Below are 25,299 nucleotides of genomic sequence, written 5' to 3'. Positions count from 1 at the left end.
AAACCTAACTAACCTAAGGCATCACACACATCCATGCCCGAGGCAGGATTCGAACCTGCGACCGTAGCGGTCGTGCGGATACAGACTGAAGCGCCTAGAACCGCTCGGCTACTCCGGCCGGCCAACATTTTTGGTAGCAGGCTTACCATTCAAGTCGTCTTTCATTAATTGAACCTCCTTTTTATTTACAAGGGGAATGCCGTCTCTGTTGTTTCACGGAAAGCCGAAGTATCAAACCATCTGCTCTTCTCGTAACACAGCTTTACATGCTTTGTTGGAAACTTATTTAGTGTACATTTATAATGAAAGTCTATAAGATGGATCTATCAGATATCTAAAACAGCCATGCCTGCTGCTATCAGCGTATCAAACACTACATAAGTCTGTTTAAAAATAACGTCCCTTTGAACATTACTGTCAGCAAACAATGCATCTACTCTCTACATACCTTCCCACGATGTCGCTAGTTGTCCATAATCTGTCGTACATTTTGCAGAGTTTTTACAAATATACTATCAATGATAAGTTTGAAAAAAAAGTTATTCTTTTGAGCTAAAGTTGATAAACATTTCATTCTGGATGACATACTGAGCACTACTCGGTGGGGTCATTGTTGTGTGCATGACAATTGATTTAGCAGCAGCTTATAGTAATTTGAAAACAAGTTTTGCATGTTGCAGTACATATTTGGACTATATATATCTTTTTCTGTACAGTGTCTTTCCCATTCAATTAAACAACTTTCTGGGGTTCTGTGTAGGCTCACATGTTATTCAACCCAAGTTCCATGTAGTTTCCACAGATAAGCAGCACATGCCACGTCCACCAGCGCAAGCTGATAAACGTTTTATACTTCCAGATAAGTGATCTGGGCTATGAGAATTGGCAATGATGACTGATTTTATTGTGTACGAATGAAAATGTAAAATATGACTGGTTCTAAACGGTAAAGTTAAATGAGATTTCTGTGTATGTGCGAAAGTGTAAAACATTAAATGTGATATGTAAATGATTTACTGTGCAAAAATAAAACGTTATAATTCAACCATTTTATGTCATCTGAAACTTCCTTCAGTTTATTAGGAAGTTGGCTATTACTCTCACACATTATAATGTTGATCATTCTCGGCTCGAGCTAATATGTATGAAAAGGTACTACGCACAGTTAAAGGTTTGCATTAAAAGAGTATAGCACGAAAACCTTTAAATTTACAGTGAGGCTAAAGCGATCTTCATGGCGTCACATATTCAAGGCCGTGTATGATCTCAGAGGGAGGCGTTGTCCTCTCGGCAGTAGTTGAGTGGTAAGTGACCAAAAAATTGCTATAACTGTTCTACTCCAGTCATATATATTACATAATGAGTGATCCCTGAATTTGAGTGATATTCTGGTTACATCGGACGACGAACGTCGATGTGTTGAACCTTTCCGAAACGTGTCTACTTTTATTTAGTGTATGAATATTACATTTTAGTTAAAATTGGGGAGACATACGCGGCAATATTTAAGAGAAAGTGTGCTTTTTCGAGAATTTTTCGACAAATATCAACTTTGAGGAGTTACTGAAGTCAGACTGTAAGTAGAAGAAAAATTACCTTGGCACAATTTAATGTTCCAACCTTGTTCTATTTGCAGCCGGATATTCGTTATTTTCTGATTGGTCGTTTCATCACTATAACATCAAACGCCGGATACTGCGATGAGCTTACCGCTATAGCTATTGTGGCGGAGAATCCACTGGTGTAAAGCTTGAACTTTTGTTTGTTGCATCGTATGCCACTACTAATAAATACTCCCTATGTTTTTCAATGAAAAGTTAGTAGAGCAACTGCGTCAGTTGCTGCAGTATATGTGAGGCTGCGGTGAAGCGTAGTTGTCATACCACCGAGAGGCCACTGTTGTAATGCTTGATAAGAGCGTATTCAGCAGCGAAAAATGGCAACTTTGTATTCGCATTACAATGCAGTACTGCCGCGTTGAACTGTTGCGAGCAAAGGGCATTAATGTGGGAAACTGCAAGTGAACGCTCAATACACAAGTAGCTATCAATAAATGAACAATGGAATGTATTGTACATTTCAAGAGTATATGAAAAGTCGGTTAGCTAAAATAAAGGTTGCAGGAAAGAATGATGAATGAAATAAAACCTACCTTAATCGCTTTGGCTGCTGACTGAAGTCTCGTTGCTGCCACTGCAGTCGTCAACTAGGGTCAGCAATGGTTGTATTGCTTTGTTAAGACAGTGGGCTCTTTGTAACAGTTTTCAAGTTTTAATTCTTCCAGAATTCTTCCAGACGCTTTGGGGACAATATTCCAGAGTGGAGAGGCTAATCTGTAAAGTGTCTTTTTTCTTAAAATAATTTTTTCCCATTTGCTACTTTATTCTTGACAAATGCCCAAATGGTTTCAATAGCGTCGAATTTGCCGTGCGCCACAGGAAGCCACACGAGTTTTATTTCCTTGTCCACTGAGCACAAGACACTTTCCAATACGTATTCTTGTGACCTGAATTGCAGCCACGCGTGATCCAGTAGGCCAGCTTTACTAAACTGCTCATATAATCTGGCATTATATAAAATCTCAACATTATCTCCTTCCTCCATCGAATAAGAGTACCATTTCTCCATTACATACATGGATTACGTGTTAAAGGATTTATCATCCTGTTATATGGAGCTTGATCTAAATCAGTCACAGATCGATTTGGTAAGTTTCCGGGAACACTCCTAAACCACTCTTCTTAGTGACTGGCAATCATGTCAGAATGATTAGTTGCATCTCCTTTTTGCCCGGTAAAAGATATTCCAACATTTTGGGGTTGGGTTGGGTTGTTTGGGGAAGGAGACCAGACAGCGAGGACATCGGTCTCATCGGATCAGGGAAGGACGGGGAAGGAAGTCGGCCGAGCCCTTTCAAAGAAACCATCCCGGCATTTGCCTGGAGCGATTTAGGGAAATCACGGGAAACCTAAATCAGGATGGCTGGACGCCAACATTTTGCACTAACACATCTTCATTCACAATATGGCACACTACAGTCCTTTTTTCCAGAACCGGACAGCTGTTTGACCTCCTGCTTTCCTGAAATTCCAATCCTAATCACTTCCTCTGTGATACTCGTATACCTTTTCTGATGCGTACGACCTTTATTGTTCCTGTCATCCACATTTTCTGTGATGAATAACACCATACCATCTCTCATCAGTATTATAGACAGCCCATCCAACCGAGCGAGGTGGCGCAGTGGTTAGACACTGGCCATCCTGATTTAGGTTTTCCGTGATTTCCATAAATCGCTCCAGGCAAATGCCGGGATGGTTCCTTTGATAGGGCACGGCCGACTTCCTTCCCCATCCTTCCCTTATCCGATGAGACCGATGACCTCGCTGTCTGGTCTCCTTCCCCCAAACAACCCAACCCAGTCCATCCAGCGTTCCGCAGGTGTTATATTTCTCACAAGAACACGTCTCATTTCCCTGACACACTATTTCCCATCAGCACAGGTTTTTTGTTGACCTTTTTGTATCTGAAGGACAGTTTTCGAATAGTACGCCAAAGGGTTGTTTTACCCATATCAGGAAGGTCTTCGACTACAGTCTTCTCTTTTACGATAGGGCTGCTACTGATGGAAACTGCTTTTCCTCATCCAGTGCACATTTCTGTCGCCAGTCATGAGTCTTTTTCGTTTATACAAGACACCAAGTTTTCCCATATTCTCTTTAAATTCGCTTTACTGTACTTTCACTAATACCAATACATTCAGAAGTTACTGGCTATGATACTGAACTTTTCACGCTCTACTCTTTTTCGGCCTCAAAGTAAGCACGTTCACTAATAACCACACGACTTTCACAACTCCGTGAGTGATGCATGATTTCTCACAAGTAGAAGACAACTATTATGTTCCAACGATTGTCTCACAGGAGTACACAACAATGAAGGGAGCACAATTGTCGGCAGCTGTGACCGTGCGATTCTAGGCGCTTCAGCCCGGAACTACGCTGCTGCTACGGTTGCAGGTTGGAATCCTGCCTCGGGCATGGATGTGTGTCATGTCCTTAGGTTAGTTATGTTTGAGTAGTTCTACGTCTATTGGACTGATGACCTCAGATGTTAAGTCTCATAGTCTTTAGAGCCATTGAACCATTTCTGGAGCACAATTGTTTCTGACGGGAAGCCTTGATATAAATATTGCAACAATGAACAATGAAGAGGAAGTACTGTTCGGAGTTCTGGCAGTATAGCATACGCGACGACGCTACAAATAGAGACGCAAAAGGAAACAGATTAAACATGTGATATTAGCGCTTTATGAAACTTTATGAGTATAAAAGCATAAAGGCTGTGAAAGGCCACAACAGAGCTAGCACTTTTCGTTTTGTTAATTCGTATCACCATTAGGCGGACTGCTGCACTCTACATCCACCATTGTTAGAACAAAACGGATAATGCAACAGCAACTAAAATTCGCCTGCAAGTAGAGAATGGTTGTATCTTTAAACTGCGCTAAGAAAATGTTTCTCCTTATTATGGTCCAATTTCTATGGCTCCTCAAAGTTGACAATTGCCAAAAGATGCTCGGAAAAACACTCTTTCTCTTAAATATTACGTTCTGTGTCACCCACATTTTAACTAAAATGTAACATGCGTATACCAAATAAAAGTAAACATCTACAAAATTTTGGCAGGCTACAAGATATAGATATTCGTCATGCAAGGAACCAAAATATGGGCTAAAATTCAGGGGTCAGTCATTATGAAATGAATAGTAAAACCTAACGGAATATGCACCTGTTTCTTTGGAAGTCGCATTGTTTTCCACGCAACCTAAAATCGGCAGTAGTAGGAGAGCTTCAATCAGCAACTGTGCAACGGCAGCCTAGAATGTGCGAAAACAGAGCCCAATCAGTTTGCTGTGATTACTATATCCTAAACTAGCTCTCAATAGCCGACATACATTCTCTAATTAACAACATGGAGACGCTAGACAGACTGAGGCAGTGGGGCCAACCCATACCAAGTGGTCCAAGAAACAAAATGGTTGGTTGCTTGAGAAAAATTTTATACTTGCTGGGTGAATTCCCCCAGATACTTTTTTTAAAAATTTATTGTTTATTATTTTGAAATGGCGGCCATATTTGTTCCAGACCGCACGGGTTTTTTTCTATTTGCAAGCATCTACATTTTTTACAATTATTCAGTAGTGTATTGTCCTAAGCCTTTCAGATAAAATGCATTTAGTTCAACACACTCTGGGCTACAATTTAACATCATTATAACTTAGCTGAATGTATTCTTTAATATATTTTTAATAGTTCAAAGTTATCGGCCACAAATTAAAAAAACTCAACTTTTGAACAATAGTTTTCCACAGAAAGATTAATTTCTCAGCTTTAATATCTTTTCTGCTATTACACTGTATAGTATAGTTACTTTTTATAGAGTATCAATGGTGAGCAGCTAACACTTAAAAAATACACTATTTTAAAAAAGGATTTTTTTAAATTTTTCGATCTTGTGGCCTGCAATACCTTTTGTTGGCGGACCAGATAAAAATCTGAAAATTTCGTAGTTAATAGACCTTTATGATATCAAACTTCAGTATAAATTTCAACTTTGAGATTCAATTGTAAGTTATGGAAAAAAATTACAAACACGAGTCAAAAATACTTTTTTAACATCTGCGATATCTAGGCTTATGCAATAAAATATATCAGTTAGAGTATATAATTTAATCATATCTATGATTACTTACTTTTTTATTGAAAATAAGCCTACTAATTACATTATATTGTTGTATTTTTATCTGTTTTTAGTGCATCGCTCATTGAACATTTGAGATATTTGTTCACTTAGTTTGGGTGTTAGATTATAATTTCGCCCAGTCACAGTTGTAAATTCCATAGGCGACAGCTTCCTTAGTGCATTTTTAAGTGGCATCTAAACTGGATCCTTCTCGATTTTTTTAAAAGATGTCCTTGGTCCAGGAGGGTGATAAAGTACAACATGTAAATCTTGGTTTTTACAGGAAATATTATCAACTGCGACAATCCACCACTGTTCATCGTAAACACAAGCCACTATGTCTTTATTTTGAAGAACCAGTTGTACAAGTTTTCTACACTGATGAAGTTCACTATCAGACGCAGCTGATGTGATCTTACACTTCAGTAAGTTGTGTGAATGGGGTACAAAACAATGAAAAGATCGGGTGCCTTTAATCTTCTGACAAGTGTTGTACCTTTCCTTCAAGACACTGTCATAGACTTCTTATATTTCCTCACAATGTACAAAACCGTATGAAATTCCTTTGATGTGTTTTTTACAAAATTCAAACATTTCTTGAAGCGTTATGATATGATTGCCGTCGGTCCGCTGCAGACTTGCTTTTGTGACAGCTCGCTTTGTTGTACCCCCGACACCATCACAAGTGCTCTTGCCATGGCATGAAGTGCCATTCTACATCAAAACCCAAAATCTTGTTCATGAAAAGAGATGTTAATATTTTTTGCTTTTTGTTTTTATATTGACTTGCTCCCCCATCCGATAAGTAATTTTTTTTTTAATTGAAGGTTGGTGCTGTTTAATGTAGTTTGTTAATTTTAGTTGAAAAATGTGCATTGCTGTAGTGTTGTGTTCAGGGTAGTCACTTGTGACATAAAAGCTTTGGCTCATTAGTTTATCTTCATCTTTATAATAGAATACAAATGGATGAACTGTGGCCTGTTTGTTTACCCAGTGGTGCCCTTGTACTTCATCTTGAACAACATAGGAATAATTTTCCGAAAAGTCAGCTAGAACTAAGCATTCATCAGCTGCCAAGGTTTGCTCTTTGTCCTTCAAACATTTACTTGGAGCTTTTGCAATAAAATGATGCATTTTCAGATTTTCAAGGTTAGGCACCAACACTTACTCTTCTCGTGATTTTATGACTCACCATTTCAGTTCTGTCTTGTCTCACCCATTGTTTGTATTTTATATTGTCAGGCATAAAATTGTCTTCTTCCGATTCTTCATTAGGACATTGTTTTTATAAAACACAGATCTGACGATGGTCATTATAGACCGAAACCGGTAATCTGTGAACAAAACGTTTGTGACCATAATCGTAAATTAAAGGAAATTTAGATCCATGTACTCTCGAAGACATTCGTAGGTCTGACCGCTGGACTGGTGGCTGACGGACTGCCTTACCTTCGACTGCAAATGAGGAGCACTCATAAGGTCTTGAACCGTTTTTGATTTGCGACATCTCTGTTTTTACAGGTAAGGAACAACAGAACCATGGCTCGGACTTGGAGCAACCAGGTCCCACATGCCGCAGTGGCTCTGAATTTCTGCTGCTGTTGGGACTTTGGTGTCTCTGGCCGGTTGCAGCATTTGGCAGTCGTCTAGGTGCCTTTGGAGAGCTGGTACTTGCCGTATCAGCATGTAACCCCTGATGTAACTACATTTGGCCAGCTGAGGTCTGATTCGCTTCCATGCCCTCTTGCAACAGCTGTGGTAACGGTGTTACGTTACTCAGCCACACCAAAAACTAGTGGTGGCGCTGCAAAGCACTAATGATATTCGACATAAGTGATCGATCACAATTTGAAAAGAATATTTATGTCATCATCTACAACAGTAGAAGCCAAAAAGGACTTTTATGACCCTATATGAAAGCTGTCATTGGCTGCGAAAAAAGCTCAATATACATCAACAAAAATTTTTGATCATATGATCACTAACTTACAATGTTTAACAAGTAGCAAAACAAGTTTCAAATCTAACCCAAATTCACTCCCTTTGGATATCTCCTATTCCACAGACGAATTTTTAGGTAAAAGCTGGTCTCCTGTGTATAAATAAATACAATTGTTGTTGTTGTTGTGGTCTTCAGTCCTGAGACTGGTTTGATGCAGCTCTCCATGCTACTCTATCCTGTGCAAGCTTCTTAATCTCCCAGTATCTACTGCAACCTACATCCTTCTGAATCTGCTTAGTGTATTCATCTCTTGGTCTACCTCTACGATTTTTAGCCTCCATACTACCCTCCAATGCTAAATTTGTGATCCCTTGATGCCTCAAAACATGTCCTACCAACCGATCCCTTCTTCTAGTCAAGTTGTGCCACAAACTTCTCTTCTCCCCAATCCTATTCAATACCTCATCATTAGTTACGTGATCTACCTACCTTATCTTCAGCATTCTTCTGTAGCACCACATTTCGAAAGCTTCTATTCTCTTCTTGTCCAAACTAGTTAACGTCCATGTTTCACTTCCATACATGGCTACACTCCATACAAATACTTTCAGAAACGACTTCCTGACACTTAAATCTATACGCGATGTTAACAAATTCCTCTTCTTGAGAAACACTTTCCTTGCCATTGCCAGTCTACATTTTATATCCTCTCTACTTCGACCATCATCAGTTATTTTACTCCCTAAATAGCAAAACTCCTTTACTACTTTAAGTGTCTCATTTCCTAATCTAATTCCCTCAGCATCACCCGACTTAATTTGACTACATTCCATTATACTCGTTTTGCTTTTGTTGATGTTCATCTTATATCCTCCTTTCAAGACACTGTCCATTCCGTTCAACTGCTCTTCCAAGTCCTTTGCTGTCTCTGACAGAATTACAATGTCATCGGCAAACCTCAAAGTTTTTACTTCTTCTCCATGAATTTTAATACCTACTCCGAATTTTTCTTTTGTTTCCTTTACTGCTTGCTCAATATACAGATTGAATAACATCGGGGAGAGGCTACAACCCTGTCTTACTCCTTTCCCAACCACTGCTTCCCTTTCATGCCCCTCGACTCTTATAACTGCCATCTGGTTTCTGTACAAATTGTAAATAGCCTTTCGCTCCCTGTATTTTACCCCTGCCACCTTCAGAATTTGAAAGAGAGTATTCCAGTTAACATTGTCAAAAGCCTTCTCTAAGTCTACAAATGCTAGAAACGTAGGTTTGCCTTTTCTTAATCTTTCTTCTAAGATAAGTCGTAAGGTCAGTATTGCCTCACGTGTTCCAACATTTCTACGGAATCCAAACTGATCTTCCCCGAGGTCGGCTTCTACCAGTTTTTCCATTCGTCTGTAAAGAATTCGTGTTAGTATTTTGCAGCTGTGACTTATTAAACTGATAGTTCGGTAATTTTCACATCTGTCAACACCTGCTTTCTTTGGGATTGAAATTATTATATTCTTCTTGAAGTCTGAGGGTATTTCGCCTGTCTCATACATCTTGCTCACCAGATGGTAGAGTTTTGTCATGACTGGCTCTCCCGAGGCCATCAGTAGTTCCAGTGGAATGTTGTCTACTCCCGGGGCCTTGTTTCGACTCAGGTCTTTCAGTGCTCTGTCAAACTCTTCACGCAGTATCTTATCTCCCATTTCGCCTTCATCTATATCCTCTTCCATTTCCATAATATTGTCCTCAAGGACATCGCCCTTGTATAAACCCTCTATATACTCCTTCCACCTTTCTGCCTTCCCTTCTTTGCTTAGAACTGGGTTGCCATCTGAGCTCTTGATATTCATACAAGTGGTTCTCTTCTCTCCAAAGGTCTCTTTAATTTTCCTGTAGGCAGTATCTATCTTACCCCTAGTGAGACATCCTTACATTTGTCCTTTAGCCATCCCTGCTTAGCCATTTTGCACTTCCTGTCGATATCATTTTTGAGACGTTTGTATTCCTTTTTGCCTGCTTCATTTACTGCATTTTTATATTTTCTCCTTTCATCAATTAAATTCAATATTTCTTCTGTTACCCAAGGATTTCTATTAGCCCTCGTCTTTTTACCTACTTGATCCTCTGCTGCCTTCACTACTTCATCCCTCAGAGCTACCCATTCTTCTTCTACTGTAGTTCTTTCCCCCATTCCTGTCAATTGTTCCCTTATGCTCTCCCTGAAACTCTCTACAACCTCTGGTTCTTTCAGTTTATCCAGGTCCCATTTCCTTAAATTCCCACCTTTTTGCAGTTTCTTCAGTTTCAATCTGCAGTTCATAACCAATAGATTGTGGTCAGAATCCACATCTGCCCCAGGAAATGTCTTACAATTTAAAACCTGGTTCCTAAATCTCTGTCTTACCATTATATAATCTATCTGATACCTTTTAGTAAATACAATTAAAACAATCTAATTAAATTTAATTATGTAAACTGACTCTGACTCGATCCACATCATTTCGATAAAATCATCGTTCAGATTATCTATGGAATACGTAACTAACTAATAAATTAACTTTTAGCCAGTGTTAATCACTGTTTTCATTTTGAATTGCTCCTTACTTCTCAAAGCTTAATGCTCATCCGCTTATAATCCGATTCTGTAGTCAGGCACACTATGTGGCTAGACATTTCACATATTGACTCTCTGATGTGATTACTAAGTTTGGAATGTTCCTTGTTTTCGTCCATCACATTCGCTAACCTAAATCCCATCTAACCTACGATTCTTCCTATAAACAAGTTTCCTAGTCTCAAGCATCTCCTTCTGAATTTCATAAATAAATCTTCACACCATTCTCATTCTCTATACTCTTAAAATAATACAGTATTAGCATATAATTTCTCAAGATTTAACCACACCATCATGTTTTAAACTTCAATATAGAAAGCATGTGCATTGCTCATTTACACTGAACTCGATTTTCTACATCACATATTTGCACCAATCATTGCAGAGCAGCAAACAGCCACCAAAGATGCCAAAGTGGAGGGAAAGAAATAGTTTCGGCCACCGTGATGGTTAGGCTACTGTAAGCAGGATCTTCTCTGTCTCTTCATAGAAAATTGAAAGGCTCCGTCGTGGTCTGACCCGACGCCCACGCTTGCTAGCCAAGTACAGACTGATGCTCCGATACCGCATCGACCGTCGCCCTTAGCGTAGAGCCTTGTCGATGGTTCCACGCTGAAAATCTCTCCCACGTATAACATGGCCACAAGGGAGTCATACCGTAGTGCTCGTGACAATCGGACGCATTTCGCATCGTGGCCGTGTCAACGTCCACGTTCAATAGTAGCTCCGGTGCTCTTCACCCCGCGGTCCACGTGCTGCTAACATAAACCTTTATTATGGTACACGCTGCATACAGTTTCTGCTCTGAAAACTGCATTTACAATTGTGATTTTAGAATCATACAACCGAATGTGGAAGTTACCTACTTTCTCGCGGTATACATAATTTTCTTTTGAACTGTACCGAATTCTGCAGTAAACTGTCTTTTACGAATGCGTTTTTTTTTTCCTTCTGAAAGCCATCGCTTATAAAGAAATGGTTTTTCATATACTTTACTTCTGACATTGTTATAACAACGGAAACATTACATCTTCTAGCACCTCCATTTTTATAACACTGTTCAGTCATCAATAGAATCTTAAATTTAAAATGGAGACAATTACTGAATATTGAATTTTATGTTAGGTGTAACTTATAACATGCTTGTAACAATAAATTTAATTTAAAATATTATGTTAAATGTTAGGGAAGGCCTGATGGCGCTAATCTTCCCATGCTAAGTAAATGAATCAATTAATTTCTGTTTTTATTTGCAACGAGTTTGAATGTAATGTTGAATGTAACGACGTGAAATTATTTAATTCACGTTCATTAGTATTGTGACCATCCCTTAAGGATTATTGCTGGCTTACACTGAGGTGAAAAAGTCATAGGATACTTCCTGATATCGTGTGGGACCTTCTTTTACCCGGCGTTGTGCAGGAAATCAACGTGGAACGGCTCAACAAATCGTTGGAAGTTCCCTGGAGATACGAGGGTAGGAACTTCAATAATGGCAACTATTTATATACAGCTCGTACAAAATAGAAACGTGTTTCAGAGTTTTACTGACCTTCAAAGTACTCACCAGCGCCAGCGACGTAGAAGTAGTAGGATACTCATAGCAATGCCCGTTGTGTTGATAGTTCGAGCGGCGCGGTCTATTACTCGACAAATTTGTAGCAGTTCTGAAGTGAATGCTTTAAAGTGTTTCCTTCAGTTCAGAAATCGAGTTGAACTTACGAGGGCTTACGTCAGGGGAGGGCAGTAGGTGGTATACCACTTAGTAGCCCCATCAGTCAAACAAAACAGTAACAAGTGGCACATTACTTACTTGAGCGTTGTCGTGCAAAATGATGGTCAGGTCCTGCAGAAAGTGTCATCACTTCTGTCCCTATGCTGTTCATTTTTGGAACACAACCTACGACCGGATTCGGCAGTGTTAGTGGTAGGAGGTTGCCGGATGCTCTTTCTCTCGTCACCCCTCCTCCCCCCTCCCCCCCCCCCCCCCCCGTCTCGCCTCTTTCACCCAGGACGGAATTTGAGTAACCCAACGTTCTGTTTTTAGTGTTACCCCGTGTGGAACTGTTAGAAAGTTTTCGAAATGTTTGTGCATCGTGCAACTGAATCTGGGCAGGATACCAGCCCGTTGTTCGTCTTGTCGAATGTAAGAGACCTCCTGAAACCACATCCAGGCTGCCCTGCACACCAGCCATCGTCGCTAATCCGCCAGGCTGATTCGATCTCGCATCAGTGCGTCTTCTCGAATCCAGGGTGTCTTCAGAAATGACACGTATTTTTATTTTCAGGAGGTGGTTAACCTCAGCTCATATATATTTGAAAAATGTTACATTACCTAATGAGCAGCTGATAAAATTCTTTATTTACGCTACAAGTTTCGGTGGATTGATCGTTATCAAATTCCTATATACGAAATGAAATAATACATAAGTAATATTTAAGGCTAAAACGGCCACGAATCTTTTAACTGTTGTAAAAGTTAACGACGACACACACGTAACAAAATGTCATGTACACACGTGAAAGTATTCGTAGCTTAATGTTAGGTGGAATATAAGATCATTATGGTCAAATGATAAAACCATGAATTAAACACTGAAAATAAGGGTACACCATAACACAGTGATATGACTTAATACGAAAACCATATCTCGTAAAAACATAAGTGGTTCATGAAACTTCCTGGCGGATTAAAACTGTGTGCTGGACCGAGACTTGAACTCGGGACTTTTGCCTTTCGCGGGCAAGTGCTCTACCGACTGAGCTACCCAAGCACGACACACGCCCTGTCCTCACAGCTTTACTTCTGCTAGTACCTCGTCTCCTACATTCCAAACTTAACAGAAGCTCTACTGCGAATCTTGGAAGGTAGGAGACGAGGTACTGGCAGAAGTAAAGCTGTGAGGACGGGGCGTGAGTCGTGCTTGGGTAGCTCAGTCGGTAGAGCACTTGCCCGCGACAGGCAAAGGTCTCGTGTTTGAGTCTCGGTGTGGCACACTGTTTTAATCTGCCAGGAAGTTTCATATCAGTGCACACTTCGCTGCAGAGTGAAAATCTCATTCTGGAAACTTCTCCCAGGCTGTGGCTAAGCCATGTCTCCGCAGTGTAATCGATGTTAACGCTGTGAACGGATTTATATCACATAGAGCTGACTGCTCAGCTGCCGACTGTTTACTACTACAATCAACGATGGTCATAGAGGTTTTCATATATCGATAGTGACTGGTATCTTACTATCTTACTGTGAGGAAGCTGTGTGTCCTCTGCTACGATAGGTACGTGTCACAGTTATAACATATGTTCTACATGTTGCATCTAGTAATGGCTTACACGGTATCTTACGTCACTGTATACAAGTTAAATATAGTTAGGCTTAGACGCTTATTGTGTCTAAATTTGTGTTAAGACGGTACTTTTAGTGCCAGAGTTTGTGTAGGTTTTTATATGTCAGTGCCAAAGTCTGTGTATGTTTGTATATGTTATACACACATATACCATGAACAACTAGTTAACTTACATTAGTTTTACACTGCATACGACAGATGGAAGCAGTATATATACAAATGGGACTATAACTTGTTTCACACTAGAGCCTATGAGAGCACATAAATCGTTACCTCTATGCAATTTAATTTTGTCACCGCAAATGTGATAGTAACATGCGTATGTTGCCGTTAGATGCAACGTACAGAACATTTGACTGATGACTGTCATGTATACTTACGGCAGCATATGACACACTGCTTGCTGACAGTAAGATACCTGTCACTATCGGTAAGCCCGCTCGGTTAGTCGTGCGGTCTAACCTACTATTTTCCGGGCGGGAAGGTGTGCCGGTCCCGGGCGCGAATCCCCCCGGCGGATTACTAACGAGGTCCGGTGTGGCGGCCAGTCTGTGAATGGTTTATAAGGCGGTTTTCCATCTACTTCGGCGAATGCGGGTTCGTTCCCCTTGCTTCGCCTCAGTTACACTATGTCGGCGACTGCTGTGCAAACATTATCTCCACCTACGCGTACATCATCATTACTCTACCACGTAAACATTGGAGCTACACTCGTCTGGTGTGAGACGTTCCCATGAGGGTCCACTGGGAGCCGAACCGCACAGTAAGCCTGGATTCGGTGTGTGGCGGCGGTAGGGTGAGTGGACTGCTGTAGCCTGTTGTGGAGTTGTGAACCACTGAGGGCTACAGCAGGGACGAAGCCTCTCTGTCGTTTCTAGGTCCCCAGTTCCATACAATACAATACAATACACTATCGATACGTGAAGGCCTCTGTGACCATGTTTGGTTCCAGCAGCAAGCCGGCTGGGGTGGCCGAGCGGTTCTAGGCGCTACAGTCTGGAACCGCGCGACAGCTACGGTCGCAGGTTCGAATCCTGTCTCGGGCATGGATGTGTGTGATGTCCTTAGGTTAGTTAGGTGTAAGTAGTTCTATGTTCTAGGGGACTGATGACCTTAGAAGTTAAGTCTCATAGTGCTCAGAGCCATTTGAACCATCTAGCAGCAAACAATGATCAGCTGTGCTGCTCGCTCTATATTGTATGAATCTGTTGACGGCGCTAATTACAGTTATAATAAAGAATGAGTGCACTACCTAGCACAGATTTTACAAGCAGCTTGACAATATGATTTATATCACCATATGATTACAAGTAACTCAGTACAAACGTCTGACATATCCGGCTGGTATATAAATTTATATGAAGTAGGGAGCGGGAATAGGAAGGCAAGTTATGGGGGGAATTCATCATTTCCAGCAGCTCAGAGCATTGTGGTAATGCAGTACTGAGAGTTGAAAACTTACGCCAAACAGTGACACGAAACTGGTTATACCCCTGCTCAGAAGGGATTGCCTTAACCGCTTCGGCCAACGGGACACGGTTCATGAACGAATCAAATTTCCAACGTATTGCACGCTGCAATGCGGCCCACTAGTCCATTAACCCCCTATTCGAAAATTATTGTTTTCGGTAGCAGTTCGCATGATAGTTCATCTGGACCGAAACGAAGTCAAGGAGCCGTCGTCCGACGGTACAGATGACACTGAGAATATAAATTTCTTAATAGCAATTAGACAGTACTACAACATTTTTCAGACGTATATTTGCACAATCCTATGAATGTCTTCTGTTAAGTGCAATGATGTGACTACGTTTATTTGTTTGCTTTATGTTAGTGATGTATAAAAGTGTTTAGCGTGGCGTAGCACTGTCGATATCATTTCTCCATCTTTGTCCACTGCTCCCTACTTGGCTTATAAAGGAATCCTTACCTGCGTAAGAAGCAGTTAGTCACAAAACATAGATTATCACTCAACAATTATTGGAGTGCTCTGCAGAAAGTGCTGTGTTTCTGTATACAGGCTTGAAGCAAAGCAAGTGCTGTATCATGTGTGAGATACAGAGGCGAGTGAGTGTGCTCTGAACACCATGGGACTCAACATCTTAGGTCATAAGTCCCCTAGAACGTATAACTACTTAAACCTAACTAACCTAAGGACATCACACACACCCATGCCCGAGGCAGGATTCGAACCTGCGGCCGTAGCAGTCCCGCGGTTCCGGACTGCAGCGCCAGAACCGCTAGACCACCGCGGCTGGCGCGAGTGAGTGTGCTGGGTCTTACTCCAGTTCACTGTTAGTAGCGCCACGTCACTTTAACGCGTATTGCACCACAATTAAGTATAAAACTGAAAGTAAAAATTTACGTTCAAAACTTGGTTAAAATATATTTTAATGTAATAATGTTTCAAATATCAAGTCTTTATGTACCTAAACTTGATAGTTTCCGTAAAAATGCAGTTTTAAGAGAAAAATACTTGGCGTTAAATAATAAACCTAGAAAGCGAGAATTTGGTCAGAATATGCATATAGAGCACATAAATAGGTGGTGCATGTTTCAAGGCTAAAGAGCAATAATTACGACAGGAATCCACTTTTTTAGGAAAGATGGAAGGCGCTAAATATTGGACTTAGAAACGTAAAAATTTGTTTTATGCTTCAGTTCACCCTAAAAATCATAACTGAGAGACCACGTTAATCTACGTCTTATAGTTTTTGAGTAAGTAAGTAAAAACCAATTTTGTAACTAAAGTATACCCAATTGTAGTTGATTAAGTCGTTGTAATTTTAAGAGTAGAGAATTTTGGTTAAAGCAGATGATAAAACATACCAAATAATAGACCTGAACCAAATTTTAGAGTTGTAGTACTAATAACAACCAAAACAAGTTCTAGTAAAAGTATGGTTCAGAGGTAACGATCCATCGTTATTTCGATTATAAAAATTCTAGAAGGCAAAGTTTTCGTTCAAGCGAGCTGAAACTTTTCTTTGCTTTCAAACAACTTATCTGAATACATGTAAAAATTAAGAAATTCCTGAATTCATTTATAACTATATTTTTAAAGATTGTGTGTACGAGAAAGCGGTCGTTCTGAGGCTGCTGCAGTATGCAGAAGGCAGATAACAACAGATGTTCCCTCGGCCGTCCGCTGCGGCTCCTATATAATTACAGCCCGAGAGGGAGTAGGAAGGTTCACTTCGCACTCAGCCACTGTAAGATCAACGTCTGTTAAACGTCGGATCACGCTCTGCCTCGGCTGACGTCAGAGCCGGACTGTGACAAATCGCGTATTTGCGGTAAAAACAGATAGTGAACTCGCGAGGACTGTACACCGTCCTGGATCGCTTAGAATTCGCTAAAGTAACTGTTAGTATGCCGTCCGTGAGAATTACAAATCCGCGTGGCAAGTGGTGACTATTATTTCCACTTTTGGGGCGAGCATTAACTTTGAATATTTATTGCAAACATTCAATTGAGTATTATTAGTCAGGGCGAAAGACAATCTGGTAGGAACGTACCGTAGAGGTCGCCTCTGAACTGCTAGTTGTCCTGTTTATCATTGAAAGATTTACTTACAATTGAACATTGTCAATTTCCAAGTGTTGTAAGTGAGAAACTTTACTCAATATATGTATCAATTGGAACTTTATATTTTCATTTAAAATCATAGTTCTGGTCCCGCAAAGGAGAAGGAGAATAGAAACTTTCCTTTCAGTGGGTTGAACCAGAATGTGGCTGTGTAGACTGGACACTGAGGTCAGTATGTTTCCCTTTGCTTTCTGGCTGACCACTGAATTAGTTGCCAGGGTCACGTGAGAAGCGCCGCTACAATTACCAACGTCAACTTAACCAATTAACCAATTTGCACGGAAGAATAGGCACATAGAACTAATCGTTTAAGGAAGAGAACCACAATTGTAACATTTTTAAATCATAAGATGGCATTGTCTTGTATATATGTATAATCAGTTTAAATAAAACTTTCTTAAATGTTGCATGTGATGTGATTATTTTTTATTACTGTAAAAGTAAAAGTAAAAGTAGCTCAAGATACCTTTAACATCCCCTCCTTAAGGTTTTTCTGTATTCGCTACTGCTGTAGACTGCAATGATGCATCATGGACTAGGCAGTGTTCTGGGTTTGTGATGGTGTGACGGGAGGGAGACACTGTTAGCGAGCTTGTGAATCCCTGCAATTCATCTTTGTCACATCGGTGTACTGTTGGTGCCAGTTGAATCCATTGTTGCCAGATAGAGATAGGTTTTCCATGGCATCAAATATATGGCCATTTTTAAGGCTGGTGGGAATTTTAAATCAAACACTGGGCATTTTTATGTTAATTTCGAGTATAAGATGCACCAGAATTTTGGAGGCAATTTTTCGAAGAAAAACGTGTGTCTTGTAGTCTGTAAAATATGGTATTCTTGAAATAAAATTTATTATTACATACATATCCACATTTTAAAATCATTTTTATTCAACTTTCTGTTTGAAATAGGGTACTATCCTTCTTAACTTGTTATTGATGTTCTTGTGATTGCAATATCATTTTTACTAATTGTGAAGCAAAAAAGTTAGTCTTCTATGTGAGCAACATATTGATTAGATGTTAGGTTGCATTGTATTAAGTCTATTAAATAACTAAAGATGTGAAATATTGTCCCCATAATCTTCATAATTTTTGTTCTGCGCAAATTTTCCAATGTTAGGCTTCTGAATGAGTGGGAAAGTGTTGTGCCATTAATGATAATTTTCATCTCCTTAACATACTGAAGAATTTATTTGATCTCATAATATGTTTTGCTATATCATCATCAGCAGTGCTAGTAGGCATTTATTCCATTCAAAAATAAATATGAAAGCCAGTAAACATACTTAACATTCATGATAACCGGATCAGTAAAAGTTATTATAGGGCTCTCCATGTCAAAAACAAATGTAATCAGTTCGTGTATTCTGCTGAATGCTCTGTTGTTATTTAACACGCCGCCCCGCAGGATGATTAACTTAAGCTGTTCACCTCAAACATTTCCTGAGCTGTTTATGATATTGTACTCCATAATTTACTGGGAAGAGGAAATCTTCACTTAACGACATAAAATATCTTTTAACAGCTATATTAATTACAGAGATAAAGGTATCAGCATAGTTTTTTTAATGTAAATATTGAAATCTCTGCTGCTGGAATTGTACGTCTAAAAGAGACGAATTCAGCGGGGTATAACTCCTCGAAATCTGAGTGCTAGTTTTGGAGCAAGTACAATATTTAGAACTTCGAATTTATCGATTTGAACATGATGACCGATCACTGTCTTATTTAGGAGTTAGTCATGTCAGGTTTCAGAACATCTGAGCAGTCACCATTAAAATTTCTTTACCAGCAGAAATAGTGTTGAGCATCAGTGGACTAAGTTAAAGAACATTGTACAATACGCTTTAGACAGGTACACGCCGAGCAAAGTTTAGAGGGATGGGAAAGACCCGCAGTGGTTAAACAGTCGTGTTACAAAGCTGTTACGGAACCAAAGAGAGCTTAACTGTAAATTAAACGTAGCTAAAGTGTCACAGACAAACAAAAATTGAAGCCAAATGTACCGTGAGGTTAGCCATGCGTGACGTGTCCAATAAATTCGAAAGTGAAATTCTGTCTAACTATTTGTCAGAAAATCTTAAGAAGTTTTGGTCTTACGTTAAATCAGTAAGCGGATCGAAGCCATCTGTCACATACTCTGTGACCGTACTGGTATCGAATTGGAGGATGACGCAAATACTGCTGAAGTATTAAATGCCTTTTTTCAAAACTGTTTTAGCTGACGAAGATCGTACTGTAGCGCCGTCGTTAAATCGACACACCAACGGGATAGAAAAACAACTTAATTCAGGAAAGGTGACTGATCCTGATAGACTGACTACACGATTCTACATACAGTATGCGAAAGAAGTTAAACCTTTCCTAGCTGCCGTCTATCGTAGTTCGATAGAGGAACAAAGTGATCCAAGTGATAGGGAAAATTCGTAGTCCATTGCCCTTTTCAAGTAGGGTTGTCGTACAGATACAAGGAACTACGTAGGTGTCCGAATGCTGTACAATTTTTGAATGGGTTTCATTATCGCCTATTATGATGCTTCAGGATATCGACGATACTCCCTGTTGGAATCAACACGGATTCGGCAAACAATGATCATGTGGAGCCCATATCTCTCTGTGTGTTCACGAGACCCAGAATTACCAGCTCCCATGCTGATGCAGTGTTCCTTGACTTCCGAATGGCTTGCACTACTTGCTCGCTACCACGTAATGAATAAATTACGAGCATACGTAATATAAGTCAGCTGTGTGATTGGATTGATAAGTTTTCTTCAAACTGACCATAGTATATCGGTTCCGTTGTTTGGGGGAGGAGACCAGGCAGCGAGGTCATCGGTCCCATCGGATTAGGGAAGGAAGTCGGCCGTGCCCTTTCAAAGGAACCATCCCGGCATTTGCCTGGAGCGATTTAGGGAAATCACGGAAAACCTAAATCAGGATGGCCGGACGCGGGATTGAACCGTCGTCCTCCCGAATGCGAGTCCAGTGTGCTAGCCACTGCGTGACCACAATATATCGTTCTCAACGGAGGCGTGCAAGTAACTTCGGACGTACCCTAATGGAGTGTTACAGGACCATTACTTTTCACTATACCTATAAATTACCTAGTGGGTAACGTCGGATATTGTTGTAGACAGACATGTTGCAACGCTACAGGTTTTTAACAAAATGGTGGAAGATCTGCAGATCGACACTTGGTGCAGGGATCGACCACAGACCCTCAAAGTTGAAAAATATAAAATACTGCTCAAAACAGCAGTCTTACCACATTTGTAGCGGACGAGCTTCAGCGACCAATTGGTTCATGCTTTGTAGATTTAAACCAATCGTATCGAATTACGCAACATGCCGCGCTCGTCCTTGATTAGTACGCCGAAACCAAAACCTCACAGAGTTGTCTCACGGTATTCTCTTGAGCGTGTCACAGATAGCGATGCTCTCAGAGGTCGATCGCTCGGTGTAGAAAATATCTTTGAAGCGATCTGCGATTTAAGAGCTCTTGAAAGAAAGTCAGTCTATAAGTTGTGAACATGGTAGACAACTTTCAGGTCTCACACAAACACACACACACACACACACACACACACACACACAATGACACACACAAAATTTCTTACCAAAATGTTACCGGCTTTTCAAGAAGAAGTATCTGTGGAAACGCGTCGATGTATGTGATACCACTACGATGGGTGGCAGCCTCACTTCTCGTTTGTGACTAGCTGTGCACGCACCCAGCTGTTTCCTTGTTGGATAGGATATGAAGGTGTTGGTCTGCTCTGATTCCAGTGGACTTTCTTCAAAGATGAATTCTTGGCCGAGGTTCCGCCGACCTAACAGGAGTTAAAACATCGCAATGGTGCAGTATGTGCAATGATACCGAAAGAATCTCTTCGGTCGGTCCAATAGTCCTAGTGCCAGCTGCCAGCGACTTAAAAACGTGCATAGCGGTATACGGTGGGAATTTCGAACACTTGGTGATATAAATGGAATATTAAGGAAGTGTTTGCGACAACATTTGTATCGTGACTTCGTTTTTGTTGGGGTTGCTGATGTAATTCCACAGAGTGCGTATGTTCCTTGACATTAGACTCATGATGCGAAGTTATTACTTAACAATCTTTAAACCTTAGTTCCCTGTTTCACAAATCTATTCCATTTTTAGCGTGTATCTTTCTTTCTAGACCCTGGTATATACGAGAGAAGAACTGTTACCGTAGTTACCTGGCGCATCATCCTTAGATTCCACGTCCTTTGTCTTATAGTTGCTGTGTCAGCCCAACCACATGTGATTCTTACTAGTTTTAAATTAAATTTTTTCTCCACTATTCTGCTTTTGTTGGTAAACTCTCTTAGCTGTGTCACGACGGAACGCCCCCTCAGTCTCACGGAACAGTTCCGTATAACAATACGAACTTCGATATAAGAGAGCAGTCCATTCTGTGTTCAGAACAGACTAATCCTATGTTCTAAACAGCGTAATTTCCCTGAAATTACTAATCAGGTTTTGAAGAGTGGAACGGGGAATCTTTTAGAACTACAATACCAGTAGTAGAAATTACTATAGTTCTATTTGAAAAAGCAACTTTGATAAAGATATTTTTGCAATTAATAATGTTATGAAAAGAGACTTCACATCATTTAGTGGCGAATTTTTCGCATTTCATTTGGATAAAAACGGAATTACGATATCTTAAGCGGTTGAGGAAAAACCTTGGATGAGCGTCTTAAGTGAATCACCCTATATACGATTAATATCACCATAACTATTTATTACACAGCAAGCTGCAGCACGCCGGAGGCTTTGGCGTTGGTTATGCTAAGCTCTTAATTCACCACCTTCAGTGACTATTTACTTCCGAATATTTCGTTGATGCATCTTCCAAAAGATGTAAGAAATGAAAGAAATCTTGATATTAATAACATCAAAAAATACTATACTAAAATCAAGACTTACAACTATGTATCAGACTATCATCTCTTGAACTGAGTAAATCATGCCATAGCTGTTCGTAGTTTTCAGCTACGCAGTTTCTGCAAAATTCCCCGTATCAAATGAAATGTGAACATCAAATTTAGATCTAGATCAGTAATTGGTATAATGTTTGTGGTGTCACCGCCAGACACCACACTTGCTAGGTGGTAGCTTTTAAATCGGCCGCGGTCCGCTAGTATACGACGGACCCGCGTGTCGCCACTGTTAGTGATTGCTGACCGAGCGCCGCCACACGGTAGGTCTAGAGACACTTACTAGCACTCGTCCCAGTTGTACAGCCGACTTTGCTAGCGATGCTACCCTGACAAATACGCTCTCATTTGCCGAGACGATAGTTAGCATATCCTTCAGCTACGTCGGTTGCTGCGACCTAGCAAGGCGCCATTACCAATTGATATTGAGATTGCACTTATGTGATATCAAGAGCGATGTTCACCTATTATGGAGTAAAGTTAAGTATTACTTCAACTACGTACTTTATTTGCTACTATAATTTCCCTTGACTGTTCCGGACCTCACGCCGGTCTGCGTGGGCTTTAACGCGTGCCTTTCGGCCTCCTCTAGCTACAAGGTGTTGGCTCTTCTGCCAACACTTCAATGTTAGATACTTGTGAGGTAGTCTCACAACAATCCAAAGAGAAAATAATTAAACAAATTAGAAACTATATACAGTATCATAAACACACAATTTATTCAGGTCGTTAATGGGCAGAAGAGAATGAAAAAATTATGCATATAGGAAAATCAAAAGTCAAATTACTGACGTTGCTCTTACGTTGGACGCAAATGAGGCACTCACATTTCAATCTCAGCTGTAAATCAATGAAGATGCGTTGACATTAATTTATATATACAGGGTGGTCCATAGGGTGGTCCATTGATCGTGACCGGGCCAAATATCTCACGAAATTAGCGTCAAACGAAAAAACTACAAAGAACGAAACTTGTCTAGCTAGAAGGGGGAAACTAGATGGCGCTATAGTTGGCCCGCTAGATGGCACCGCCATAGTTCAAACGGATATCAACTGCGTTTTTTTTTAAATAGGAACCCCCATTTTTATTACATATTCGTGTAGTGCGTAAAGAAATATGAATGTTTTAGTTGGACCACTTTCTTTGCTTTGTGATAGATGGCGCTGTAATAGTCACAAACATAGGGTTCACAATTTTAGATGAACAGTTGGTAACAGGTAGGTTTTTTAAATTAAAATACAGAACGTAGGTACGTTTGAACATTTTGTTTCGGTTGTTCCAATGTGATACTTGTACCATTGTGAACTTAACATTTCTGAGAACGCATGCTGTTACAGCGTGATTACCTGTAAATACCACATTAATGCAATAAATGCTCAAAATGATGTCTGTCAACCTTAATGCATTTGGCAATACATGTAACGACATTCCTCTCAACAGCGGGTAGTTCGCCTTCCGTAATATTCGCACATGCACTGGCAATGCGCTGACGCATAGTGTCTGGCGTTGTCGATGGATCACGATAGCAAATATCCTTCAACTTTCCCCACAGAAAGAAATCCAGGGACGTTAGATCCGGTGAACATGCGGGCCATGGTATGGTGCTTCGACGACCAATCCACCTGTCATGATATGTATATGCTATTCAATAGCGCTTCAACCGCACGCGAGCTTTGAGCAGGACATCCATCATGTTGGAAGTACATCGCCATTGTCATGCAGTGAAACATCTTGTAGTAACATCGGTAGTAAATCAGCATATATTGCACCATTTATATTGCCATCGATAAAATGGGGGCCAATTATCCTTCCTCACATAATGCCGCACCATACGTTAGCCCGCCAAGGTCGCTGATGTTCCACTTGTCGCAGCCATCGTTGATTTTCCAATAGTGCATATTATCCCGGTTTACGTTACCGCTGTTGGTGAATGACGTTTCGTCGCTAAATAGAACGCGTGCAAAAAATCTGTCATCGTCCCGTAATTTCTCTTGTGCTCAGTGGCAGAACTGTACTCGACGTTCAAAGTCGTCGCCATGCAATAGCTGGTGCACAGAAATATGGTACGGTGCAATCGATGTTGATGTAGCATCCTGATTCTCGCGCAATTTGTCTGCTACTGATGTGCGGATTAGCCGCGACGGCAGCCAAAACACCTACTTTGGCATCGTCATTTGTTGCAGGTCGTGGTTGACGTTTCACATGTGGCTGAACACTTCATGTTTCCTTAAATAACGTAACTATCCGGTGCGAACGGTCCGGACACTTGGATGAAGTCGTCCAGGATACCGAGCAGCAAACATGCCACACGCCCGTTGGGCATTTTGATCACAATAGCCATACATCAACCAGATATCGACCTTTTCCGGAGTTGGTAAACGGTCCATTTTAGCACGGGTAATGTATCACGAAGCAAATACCGTCCGCACTGGGGGAATGTTACGTGATATCACGTACTTATACATTTGTGACTAATACAGCGCCGTCTATCACAAAGCGAAAAAGGTGGTCCAACTAAAACATTCATATTTCTTTACGTACTACACGAATATGTAATAAAAAATGGGGGTTTCTATTTTTAAAAAACGCAGTTGATATCCGTTTGACATATGTCAGCGCCATCTAGCGGGCCAGCAATAGCGCCATCTGATTTTCCCCTTCAAGCTAGACGTGTTTCGTTCTGTGTAGTGTTTTCGTTTGATGCTTATTTCGTGAGATATTTGGCCCGGTGACTATCAATGGACCACCCTGTATAACACGTGAGCAGTTTTAGGCAATAAATATGCTCTGTAGTGTTGCACCTGAAATGAATTATGGTTCGCCTCACGCTGGATGCTAGAATTTTACGTCTCCTAAACTACACATTTTCTGAACTTATAAAACGCCCACTGACGCTTAAACCTTTATGACAATTTATTTTTATAGGTTAACAGGTACAGTTAATTCACTGATCTGAACAATAGGCTGGTTACTACAAACCAGTTAAAAAGTGCAACACTGTGTACTGAATCCTCAAAGAGATGGTGTTAAAAATATGGTACATAAATTTGTAGTATCCAACAATGAAACATTGACTTTATAAATATATGTATTGAAACACTGCA

This window comes from Schistocerca cancellata, chromosome 4 (genome assembly GCF_023864275.1).
Source record: "Schistocerca cancellata isolate TAMUIC-IGC-003103 chromosome 4, iqSchCanc2.1, whole genome shotgun sequence".
NCBI classification, from domain to species: Eukaryota; Metazoa; Arthropoda; class Insecta; order Orthoptera; family Acrididae; genus Schistocerca; species Schistocerca cancellata.
The sequence above is the reverse complement of the archived record's forward strand: the minus strand, read 5'-3'. Positions refer to the sequence as shown.